Below are 13,124 nucleotides of genomic sequence, written 5' to 3' on the forward strand. Positions count from 1 at the left end.
AAAATAATATATTAAGGTTTTAAAACAAACCATAAATATTTATAAAATTATATTTAAAAAAGTGCATGAATTAATTCGGATGTACTACTTCTTTAACTTTAATCATAGATTTTGATTTCAAGCTTGATATAAATTCCTATTAAAAGTTTCCTCCTAAATAAGGGTTCAACCTAAATTTAATTGGGGCTTTGATTCAGAGTCGAATAATTTTGGATGTCATTTTCAGGAATCTATAATTTCGTCGTGTTTTAGTAGTACTGTTTATGACAATTTTGATATTATAATTGGTTTATTAATTCGGTGGGGTTTAGTTAATAATGAGTCGCTAGTGAGTTGGTTTATAAATTATATTAATAAATTAAATTATAACTAATAGTTGAGCGCCAAGTATTTTAAAAAATATTTAAATAGTTTAATTTTAAAATAGTTAAATAAGTGGTCAATTTTGAACTCAAAGGTGGATGACAAGAGTATTTTGGAGCCAATAGATAGATGAGAAGGACATTTTGGAGCCAATAGGTAGATGGAGGGTAATTTTGTACCATTTCCAATACTTCGAGACTATTTTAGACCCTTTTCCATTAAATCTATGATGATCATAATAATCCTAGATTTCTATATAATTTAATATATGAAAATATAGGTTTTTTAAGGACTCAATGGTTGAAAGAATATTCATTAATAAAATCTCACATACCAAAATCATTGAATTTGAAGCTTGAAGGTGAAGATGTAAGAATTATTATTTAATTATTATTAATTATTTTTTATTTATGATTCAAGTTTACTTGTAATTCAAGTAATACCACAAATAGTAGATCTCGTCCGTAGATTGATTACTTCATAGACATACCAGATTAAATCATAACCTCTATAAATTGGTCCTCCCTCCACCCATCAGGGTTATTACATATTTTCAACAATAATTTCATCGCTGACGGTTGTGGTAACATAAAGTCAGGGTAAGTAGGGTAGAAACCATATTACGACTAACGATTCCACTTTTCTGTCTGATAATGTTTTCTTAATCAGGTATGTGTCCCTATCAATTTTTATGTAAGATTATTGTGTTCAAGATCCTAATATTATATTATAAAATATTTAATCTTGCATGTGGCATCGGAGTGAGAATTATTTGAACGGATAACCTTCGTATATAAAAGAGATAAAAAAAATATCTATTTCGTCCTATGTTATTGCTTGATTGCATGTATTGGTGACGAAACTTACCACAGATTCTTTATACAAATTATTTTCTTATTGTATCAAAAATCTGTTGATTTATTTAAATAATGGAGTAACATTAATTATCAATTATGTATGAAACAAATATTTTCTAATGTTATAACTTATTATTAACATATGTTTGCATATTATAGCATATGTTTTTCTGACCTAAACAAAGGATATTTAAAAAAAATATCTCGAAGAAATGAAATATAAGTGAAGGGAAACTCAAGATGATGTTTGAGACTAGACAAAAGATTTTTTCTTTTAGTGACTTTATTAAAAACATTGTAAATATATAATTATGTAGGTTGTTTTTCATAAATTGATGCAGAAATTCTGAACAATCTTGATATTTTCCTAATGTAATAATTATATTTATTTTAGATTGTGTAATAAATTAAAGTGGTCATTATGTAATAAATAATATGTGTATATTTAGTGAAATATATTTTGTTAGTCATTAAAGTGGTCAAATTAAAAAAAAAATTAATGTCTAGACATATCATATTTATGTTCACTTGATCCATGTATTATGTTTCTATAGTTTGTTAGTCTCCAAAATGGACAAACTAAAATTTTTAACATTATGCACATGCACAAAATTTTATGATATTAGGTGTGCTTTGTATGTATATAGTTTGTTAGTCACCAAAGTGGCCAAACTAGAGAAAATTAACGTCTACACACATCATGTTTATGATCACTTGATGCATATATAATGTTTTTATAGTTTGTTACTCACCAAAGTGGTCAAACTAAAATATTTAAAATTATGCACATGCATAAAGTTTTATGATATTATGTGTGTTTTGTATTTTATATAGTTTGTTAGTTACCAAAGTGGCCAAACTAACACTACTAAAAAAACAACGTTTAGCAACGGACACAATCCCTCACTATATAATGAAAATTCGTCACTAATCATGATTAGTGACAGATTAGCAATGGAGTATTGACTGTTGCTATAACGCTCGTTAGTAAGCTCTTAGTGACGAAAAATGAGTTCCGTCACAAGTTTAGCAACGTCATAGTGATGAAACATTTTCGTCGCAGTCGTCATTATATTTATATAATTTTGTTGCTAATTTCATGATTCTACGATGAAAAATAAGTTCCGTCACAAGTTTAGCGACGTCATAGTGACGAAATATTTTCGTTCACACATGTTAGAAACGGAGTAATTTGTCATTATATTTATATAGTTTTGTCGCTAATTTAATAATTCATTTCATCATTTTGGATAAATTTGCGATGAAATTTCCGTCACAACATACAACATATCAGGCCTTCAATAATTCGTTGTTGATCCATCCCAACATTCTTTCATAACAATGACTAAACATTCATATAATATAATACTCATAGCCAATTCATAATATATAAATAGAAAACTTCAAAACCACATATTTTTTTGTTAAATATATCCAAAGAAATATATCAAGTGCTATTAAATGAACCTACGTTCATCAAAATATTGCTACGCAATTCGTTCAAAAAAATATGACATCATCAAAAACTAAAGTTGTGGGAGACTAAGGGATACGATCTTCACTTGAAATTAAGGTATCAACCTCGTCCACATTAGTAACAACAGGCACTATGGGTGTCACAATCGATGGATTGCCGGATGGAGTAATCGATGCCTGCACCTGCTCAACAATAATAGGAACAAGATGACTAGTTAGTGCAGACATCATTTGCTTTACAAACTCATCCATATTTGTTATCGATGTTGATTGAGAAAATGAAGGTGGTAATGATTATGAACCATAAAGATTTTGCCCCTAATAAATTCTTGCTTCAAATCCAAGACCGTATATTCTTCTTTTCTTTTCTCTCCCCGCAACTTGATAATATGCTTCACATTGATCAATATCAATATCAGATTGATACACTGTTTTTCCGTAATATTTCTTCATATTTTTCCTATAATAACTAGAGAAAATGAGAAAGCATTAAAAGATAGGGAACAAAATAATTTTTTAAGGAAAATGCATAAAAACACACAAGCTTTTAAGCTTAAAAGACATCTCTATTATCTTCCAAGGAAAGAACTGTGTTGCTATAGCAAAATAGGCTATCTGATTTCCATGTGCATATAATACTCTAGCGCATAGTATTAGTTGATAATTGTTGCAAGGAAAATTCAATGAAATGGTGACAGTGCAACTTATATTAGTTGGTCCATGAAATGTCATTTATAAGTTGTAGTAATTAACTTAGACATATAATTTTGAACTCCTTTGTATTGCAGAATAAAGATCATACTTGAACTCGCACATTTCTAGAATAGATGAACCTCAAAACAAACTGATTTCTGTTATCAAACAACACCAGAAACACTCAAAAATTAGCCAACCAACATCAGAATTACATGAAAACAACTGCACTAGATTCACACTAAAATGACATAAGAATCGCAACAAAAGCCTGACACAAAGTATAGCAACTGCTAGACTACAGTACTTTACGCATAATGAGATATTCTCGGCCTCTTTTCGAATAATCTGAAAGATAACCGATATTTTTCTAGATCAGAAACTTGTCCCCAAAATTAGTAGCTACAATCTGTCTATTCTCTTGGAGGATATAGGAAACGTGTGATTACCAACTTATTAAAGTTTATGTCATTCTTCTACTCATACCAACTAAAGTAGTTTATATATATGCCACAATACTAACTTATGCATATTGACAGGAGTACTATCAAACTTCTTCAGTTGGTTATAACCAGAGGTGTATACTAATAACTGTCTAATCAAAGCAGATAGTATAAATCAATTCTATGAATACTGCAATACAATGCACATCCAGAAAACTACAAAGACTAAAATTTACCGATCATTCATTTCTTCTATATGAAAAAACTGTAAAGTAATCTATCAAAACTCAAATAACAAGAATGCCATGTCATTATTGGTGCCTATTCATGATTTTGAGGTATTACAAATGCAAATTATATTACTTATCTTCAGAGTTCTGGCTCATTAATCTCTTCTTGTTATTTGATGTACTAGTTGCAAGTAAGCATGACAGGCAATGGAGTGAATGTGGTCGATGTAGCAATAAGAAGAAGTTCATGCTCGAGTGAAGAGCCTCAAACAACACCTAAAGTACACTGAAACAACAACAACAAATTTTCACTAAAACAGGACTAGAGTTGCACCAAAATTAACTACACTAGGGTCAAAGTAAAACAATACTAGAATCACACTAAAACAACACTAAAATTGCACAGGATAAGTCTTAAAAGAACAATCGAATTACACAAAAACAGTAGCATTAGTTTCTCTCTAAAACAAAATTATAATTGCACCAAAAACAATTGCACTAGAGTCACACAAAAACGACACTAGAATCGCATCTAAACGACACTAAAATTGCATCGAAAAGTCTCAAAAAATTATTAGAGTTATACCAAACAACAGTCACAGATACACTCTACAGTATGACAGAACCAAAACACCTCCAACTTTTAGACTTACATGGACATTTCGAGAACGTTCACCAACAAATGATTTTTCATATGAACATGTCGATATAAATCACTTGATGTTGAATCTCAAACTTTTTCAATAGTCTATACAAAAGAAATCACGTTATATTTTAGAAGGTTTTAGCCTGTATAAATTTGAAGAGGTTGTTAGGAGGGATATCATAAATCAAAAGTAATATAAGTATCTGACATTAAATTTATAAGTTCTTGCAGAAAGAATACTTATATTACTGATTTACAAATTTATCAATTGTTAACTATATGAGTTGAATTAAAAAACTAATATATTGTTATCAACACAACTCATGAGTTAATCTCAACATCCAGAACTTCCGTTATACTCATTTTTTCTGGATTCAAAGACAAAAAGTGTCATCGACACAATATGTAGCAGGATACCCTGACCTTGGATTCATTTAAAACATATTATACACATGAAATAGACTAATTATGTTACATAACTTTAGGTCAAAAAAGAAAGATATGAGTTCATACTTAAAATAGGGTGAAAAAACAATGCAAGTCATATAACAATTAACAGAGAAATATATTTAATAGAGAAAGACTTTTCAGATCATCAAACTAACAAAATTAAAACAAAACTTAAAGCCTCAGAGTGAAATTAGAAAGATCTGAACAATTGAGTAGGTAGTAAAATAGAAAAATAAACATATTTTTAAGCATAATGGGAAAGCTAGCAGCATCGATTATTTCTGAACAAACAAGGAAAATGTAAAGTAACTTAACAACATAAACAGGCAGCCACAACTTAAACCTTGCTTCACTAGACTACTCAGATTTCAAAAGTAGCACATTTAAACCAAACAATCAAATTTCAATGGTAGCACATTCAACAAACAAGAGGTCATCTTCTCTAGATTAAATATTATGCTTCAAGGACCAGCAATTTGTAATGTGATAATGAAATCCTATCCAGGTATCTTCAATTTGTTCAATGAACTTATTGAAGTATTCTAATTACACTGAACTTATTGATACTATCTAATTACTAAAGGGATTGAAGCATTATAGTTAATTTATAGTACAAATAACACATTCCAGTGTGTGAAAAAACAGATCAAGAAAAGGGATTGAAGCATTATAGTTAATTTATAGTACAAATAACACATTCCAGTGTGCGAAAAAATAGATCAAGAAAAAAAATTGAGCCAATACTACTTTTCATCCAGCAAGAACTAATCACAAAAACACCCACAACAATAGAATAAGAATTCTCCAAATTTTTCACTAATCTCTTAGAAAAAAGCTCTAACTCGAATAGTATCATAATAATGACGACAATCTTCATCATAGTTAGATTGAGTAAAGAAAATACTTCAAACCTTAAACTAAATCAGAGATAAAAATAAAGAGTGAGGCTTACTTCAAGCAAATATCAAACAAGCCTTAGTGATGAGGTTATAATAACATGATTCTGCAACATTTTAACACTTCATTACCTTGGTTATTAAAAAGAATGTGAAACGATAAGAACATAAACAAAAACTAAACAATTAATATGAATGAGTAATTGTCTGGATGCATTTTGTTTATAGGTAGTCCCTTTTTAAGACTTACTATCTAGTTGTCTGGATAGTGATTTAAGATTTTTCAATTATCTATACATGGATCTAAATGATAGGAGGAAATAAAAACTTCATCTAAAGAAGAAACCACTTTTGTTTACCATCTTAGTCAAAATACAAAAATCAAATAGAAGTAGATTTTAAGCACTAGATAATACTTCATTCGTTTAATTTTTTTACCTGACGTACAATGTGAAGCTGTGTCAAAAACACAGACAGAATGAACCATGAAAACTTCTTTATTATGCATATAGGATGAATTTGACTATCAAATCTAACTATGATCCCTTGTTATTTCTCTCTATATAACTTTAGTCTCCAACACAATTGTAAATCATCATAACTATACATCTATACAACTTTAATAAGAAAATAAAGTCTTGTCAAGTATGTTCATTCACAGAATCTAACAACATAAGTCAGATAGCAGGCATACATTTGTTTAAGATGAGTTTGAGTCAACAGTTTGGATAAAAAAGTTACCCCAGTCAAAACGATCATTTACTGCTAAACATACTCTTGCTTCTAAATGTACTACTCTCTATGACAGTTAATAATCGGTCAATGATACAATAAGCAATGAATCTGATTTTTATTTATTTTCTGAAAAAACATACAAAGGAAGATAACTTCAGCAAGCATCAACATGAGATAATTACTCAATCTCTTCAATCAGAGAAATACTTGAAAGTTCAGACGATTCAAAGCAACTCTGAACAGGTATGTCATACTAAATCTATTTTCATTCCTTTCGTGTTGCTCAGTATGTAAATATTTACTGATTATTTTTATTTTAGAGAAAATATAAATAATATGATTGCCTTCTATTTATAACCTCATGTCATATTAGGGGAAACAAAATTCTAGAAAAATCATATTTGCAGAACACTTAAATTTTTAAAATCCCTATTTTGAGAAAATTTCAATCCTACTTCAAGCAATCCAGCTAAATGAAATAGAAAGAGTGAAGAGTTAAAATATCATACACCCAAACAACTAAAATCTCTATTTTCAGAAGACGAGTTGAACTGACAAACAATTATTTTTTCAAGTGAAGTCATTCATACCCAAATTCAGCGAATATAAGTACATCCAAATGCAGAAACGAGTTGGGATTCATATTTTGCAGATAGAAAAGTTAAAACTACCCATTTTGTAAATACCACAGCCCTATTGAGATGGAGAGCTAAACTAAATTGAAATCGAGATGGGAGATTGAGCCTACATGAAGGCTTAGAAAGCTAACAGTAGAGACTTGAAAAGGAGAGGGAGAACTTCAATGGAGCTTGCAGCGATACTTGGAAAAATTCAATGGAGATGGAGCCTGATAAAGGTTTCTTTGGAGTGGGAGCTTGAAAATGTGGAAATAAATTTGTGCCCTAGAATATATGACATTAAAATGCAATGGATTTACTGACGGATTTTAACATCCGGCGCTTTCAAATTAATGCATTTATTTAAAAAAAATATATAATGACGAATATTTTCGTCAGTATATTATATAACTTTTATAAAAATATATTTAAATGTTTAGCAACCTTTTTTTCCGTCATTAATTCCGTCGTCTAATATTTATTAAATTTGTCACCCGTACTTTGTTACTTAATTCATAGACAAAATTTCGCGCTAATATTTAGTGACACAATAAATATTCCATTGTCAATCTGTTGCTATATTGTTATTCAAAAAATGATTTTTCAATTTTGTAAAAAAAATAGTAATTCCGTCATTATATAGTGACTAAATAGTGTTCGTCGCTAATATCTGTCGCTAAACGCAATTTTTTTAGTAGTTCAATGAAAATTCACGTCTACACAAATAATATTTATGATCACTTAATGCATGTATTATGTTTCTATAGTTTGTTAGTCACCAAAGTAGCCAAACTAAAATGTTAAAAGTTATTGACATGCACAAAATATTATGAGATTATGTATGTATTTGTATTCATATAACTTGTTAGTCATCAAACTGACCAAACTAGTATGATTCAGAAAAATATGCACTCATAAAATTTTCATTTATCTATGAAGGTTAATTTAATGTCTATATTGAATTTTTTTTTAGTTAAATTGACTTTCATTATTGCTAAAACATAAAAAATTTATCCAAAGGTGAATCTATCACCCTACGAATAGTGAAAAGTTGTGAGGTAAATTAATATTTTCAATCAAACATATATTGTATACCCAAAGATGCCATATATGTTTGGTTAAAATCATTTAATTGCCTATTAAAGAGTAAAAAATGACACTTAAATTATGATAATGTGTCGTAGTATCTACCCAAAGGAGAATTACGATATACTTTTATCATTTTACTGAATTCACATTATTTTTTATATGTGAGCATGTATTTATTTGCAATTATTCCTCTTCATTCGCATGCTTTGTCTTGTTACTGTGTTCAATAGATTGAACTTCTCTGAATGGATCTTGACCTGGCTCTGCTGAATGACAAACCTACTGTCATTACTGATGAGAGCATTGAGGATGAGAAGTCTTTTCATAAATCATGAAAACACTCTAATTTCTATAGATCATATTTTTTTAGTACTAGAGAGTCCGTCTCCAACTGAATTTTGTTTAGCTGACTTCTAACATAATATTGTAATGCTTCCCAAACTACCTTTGCCTCTGCTTTCATGTTAGTAGTTATCCCTAAATTTTGGGCCTCTGTATATATATGAGATTTCCTCAACTTTTCTTTAGACAAAAACAATAAGTACTTTGGTCAGGATTCCTTTTACTTGTTTTATCAGTGTTACAATAATCCATCTCTTGCGAAGCTGTAACCATCTAACAACCTTTTACAGTATTGTGGATTTATACCTCAGCGGAGTCTTCACATTTATGTCCACTTGTGTGATATTCCTTTAATCCATGGGAATTTTCATGAATTGATGTACAGTCAACTAGTATTGATAATACATATAATTTATAAGATATTTTTTCCCATGTCTTGCTGCATTTCTCCTTTTCACAACTCTTACTTGATGATAGCTGGAATGACCTTTGAAATTTTGAGCCCTATCACATATAATTGAGTTGCTTTAGATTTAATCCATTTATATTGATACCTACCCATGAAGCAAACTGCTTCCATAGCTTTGGGCTATGAGAGATGTCAGTAATAAATAAGACATAGTCTCTATTTCCCCTCTTTCGCAGCATTTTTTTTAGATTATCATCAGTGGCTATATTCTCCACAAAAAGAAACTAATCTTGTATGGTAGCCACTCCACCTTCTTTCTTGCCTTATTTCCTCTCAAATTTTAAAAAGTGGACTTCACAGTGACCTTTCCTTTCGAACTTTGAATCCACCAGGTCTTGTCAGTTTTAGCTTCACTAATGGGAGTTCTAATGTTCTTTATTATATGCAACATCATCTCTTGAGATAGGACTTCTGTTCATTTTATACCCCATTTCTTGTAAAATCTTTGACTTCCACTTCCTCATCTTGTGCCATATTTCCTTTTGTCTGGTCTAATTATTAAATCAGAAACTTTAATTTTCAGATTTTATTTGTCACAAAATATCATGCTCTACCTCTTCTTTAATGGTGATGTAATATTCACCGTGATTGGATGCAATTGCTTGAAAAAATTATTCCACAAATAACAAGCTCATAGCTAATTAGTGAAGACTCTGAAGTTCCATCATAACTTAGCTTTATTGATGTCATGAAATGATCTAAAACTCTATCATATGCCTTGGTCATATCCAGCTTAACCATCACGCTAACATTCTTGGCTCTTTTTTTATGTCCGTGATTATTTTCAGTGCCAACAAAACATTTTCTGTGATACTTCTTTCCCTTACAAAACTTGACTGAGTGGGGGGAAATAAGCTTAGGAAAAACCATTACAATTCCCTCATGAATCAAGCTGGAAATGATTTTGTTCATAAAAATACTACGACATATGGGTCTTAGATTAGAAAAATGCTTCATTGTCTCCTTCTTAGGCAAAAACACCAAATTTGTGTGTGTAATGAATCTTGTCAACTCTTGTTCGCCGAAAAATGCTCTCACCATTTTAATAATGTTATCCCCTATTATCTTTCAACAATCTTGATATAAAAATGACACACACTATTACCCTTCAACTCAAACACCACTATTTTAACCTCTTCATTCGTAGGTAGACTACACATGACGTCATTTCCATCATCTGTAATACATCTTGAAATATGATCTTTCATTGCATAGTCATCCACATAATCGTTGCTCCCCCAAAAATTCCACTACTGCTTGCCCAATTTGATCATTGGATGTTAATGTAAATTTCTAACCTTTTCCTTTTCCCCTTTACATAAGATGGAAGAACTTCGTGTTTATATGACCTTTTGTAAATTATATTATACCCGTCTTTTGTCTTCAAAATTCTTCTTCACAAATTTCTTAAATTTTTTGTGTTTTCTTAAAAAATGACTTAACGGTGATATCCTTTTCCGGTTTGCATATCAAATGAAGGGGTGCATGGTTAGATCCTTGTCGAATCATGTGATGCACCTCTGAAAATATAAACTCCTACAAAAAAATCCTGATTGACCAAGATCGTGTCAAGTCTTTTAAACTCCTCTTCAATCCTTTGCTACCTACAATTTGTACTTTTGCCGAAGCACATGATCTAATGAATGATGTAAAATCAATGGCCTCATTCTGGGTAAAAGACAGTCCTTTCAATTTCTCCTTCTCATTTAAAATAACATTGAAATCACCCCTAACAACCCAAGGACAAAGTTTCCTATCAACAACACCTTTCATCTCGTCCCAAAGTTCTAGTCTTTCCATTGTATTGCATTTTGCATATAAAAGTTAAATAATGTAATTTTTTGTTTATTCTTAATTTTATGGTAAATTTGCTGCACAATATTCAGAATGATGATGTTTCCTTCCCACTGCGCCCTCTAGAAATATCAAAATTTTCTTGAAAAATTTACTACAGCATTATCAAAATCCAGCCTTCTCTTATAATGATCTATCTCTGGTGGATCTTAAAAAGATTTTATCAAAGCAATAAATGCATAATGATTTCCTTTATTTATATCTATTAATCCCTCAAAAGATTTTTGAGTATTAACCAACCTGATATTTCGAAAGATATTTTTTTCAATCGTTGATAACTGATAGAGCCTTCTCGCTGCTACTCCTTGTTGTAATCTGTAAAGGTATTGTTTGTTTGATTTTCCTTGCCTCATTTTTTGAACTATTAGTATGTCTAGATGATAAATCACCAGCTTTACTAATTTGTTGAATGTTACACTCCAAATCTTCATCCGTTGCAGGTGTTTCTCCTCATCTTCAATTAAATTTGGTATGTTTCTTGCATCCTCAATTTCGAACAATTAGTATGTCTAGATGATAATTGGTTTTTATTTTCATTGTGATTGTCACCTCTGAATATTGTATTACTTACATTTTCTCTGTTTGAAGTGCTGCTTAGCTCCACCAAATTATCCCTTGGTAGCTTTCCAGACACTTTTTTTTCCTCCATGTCATCACTCATATGTGCCGCAAGAGAGTCTGCTCTTGTCTCCTCCATGTCTTATTGTTCTTCATTACGTCCTTGGATAATGCATGTTTGACAATATTTTGTAGCATAGTCATATTTTATTTTGATCAATTTCTCCACTTTGTTATCTCATTCCTATCTTGATGGAATTCTCTCATATCTATATCTACCTTCACTCTAGCACAACTTGGTCTAGTTTGATTTTGCTTCCCTGCAATAACATCCAGGGAAAAAATTGCTTTTTGTCCAAAGAGATTCACACGATAGATATTGTTGTTTCCACCTCTAGATTAAATACGGTATCCCATTTAAGGATGACCAATTTTCCTGAATGATATAAAAAGAGCAGGTGAACATAATCCTCTCATAAAGTAGCCCTTATTACTCAATAAACGAATGTTGCAATCTCTCTTCAATTCACATTTTTTAGGAATTAATCTACGCATTTCTTGAATGTCAGGCCAGTCATAAGAGAACCTATAACTGCATATTCCAAATTCTCTATGACAATCATATGAGTAACTTCTTCAAAATCCCATAGTACTTTGTGGTGCAGTGAAAACAAAAAAGCCATCATTTTACATCAAAAAATTGTGTTCATATTAACGATTTTAAACCCAAAAGTTAAAATCAATACATGTGTTTTTATCTTTTTTTTTAAGAAAAGAATTCTATTGGTATGATGTATGTTTCATAAAGCTAGACACATTTGTTCTTTCAATATTTAACTTTAAAAACAATAATAAAATATTTTTAAAAGAAATTACAGAAATACACAGCTTTTGTATCACTTGTTTCTATTATCTCCTATTACTTTTAAAAATCTACCAAATCTCTTATTTCTTTAATGTATCCGAATTGCATATTAATGGATTCAAGCCAGTATTTAATGTAGTCGAGCTACATATTATGTGTTCGAACTAGTTTTTAATGTATCTGAGCCAGTATTTAATGTAGTCGAGCTACATATTATGTGTTCGAACTAGTTTTTAATGTATCTGAGCCAGTATTTAATGTATCTGAGCTACATATTATTCGAGCTAGTTTTTAATGCATCCGAGCTACATATTAATGTTTTTGAGACAATATTAAATGTATCCGAACTACATATAAATGTATCCGGGCTTCAATTATTGTATTCAATTTTTTTAATTTTTAAAGAATTAATGTAATTAGAAACTTATTAAGAATAGGTTATAACTTCACATTAAAACTATGATATTTATGTAATTTACACATATTTTTATCATATAAAATCAATTCATCAAAAAGAAAGAAAAAACTCAATTGGTTGTAT

The 13,124-nt window shown here is 30.1% G+C and overlaps 1 long non-coding RNA gene across 6 annotated transcripts; it reads right to left on the reverse strand.

Annotated features, from left to right (window-relative positions):
• Window positions 1–2,589: 2,589 nt before the first annotated feature.
• LOC101250921 (uncharacterized) lies at window positions 2,590–7,850 on the reverse strand. 6 transcript variants are annotated; one of them, XR_003246405.2, is made up of 4 exons: window positions 7,380–7,741; window positions 6,111–6,161; window positions 4,716–4,810; window positions 2,590–4,348 (listed from the first exon to the last, which is right to left on the reverse strand). It is a non-coding gene; the product is annotated as an uncharacterized lncRNA (long non-coding RNA). The 6 variants fall into 6 exon arrangements; XR_741620.4 differs by having other exon boundaries at window positions 4,716–4,851; XR_002028156.3 differs by lacking the exon at window positions 6,111–6,161 and having other exon boundaries at window positions 4,716–4,851.
• Window positions 7,851–13,124: the final 5,274 nt, after the last annotated feature.

The sequence above is a fragment of the Solanum lycopersicum genome, chromosome 1 (assembly GCF_036512215.1).
Source record: "Solanum lycopersicum chromosome 1, SLM_r2.1".
Lineage (NCBI taxonomy): Eukaryota > Viridiplantae > Streptophyta > Magnoliopsida > Solanales > Solanaceae > Solanum > Solanum lycopersicum.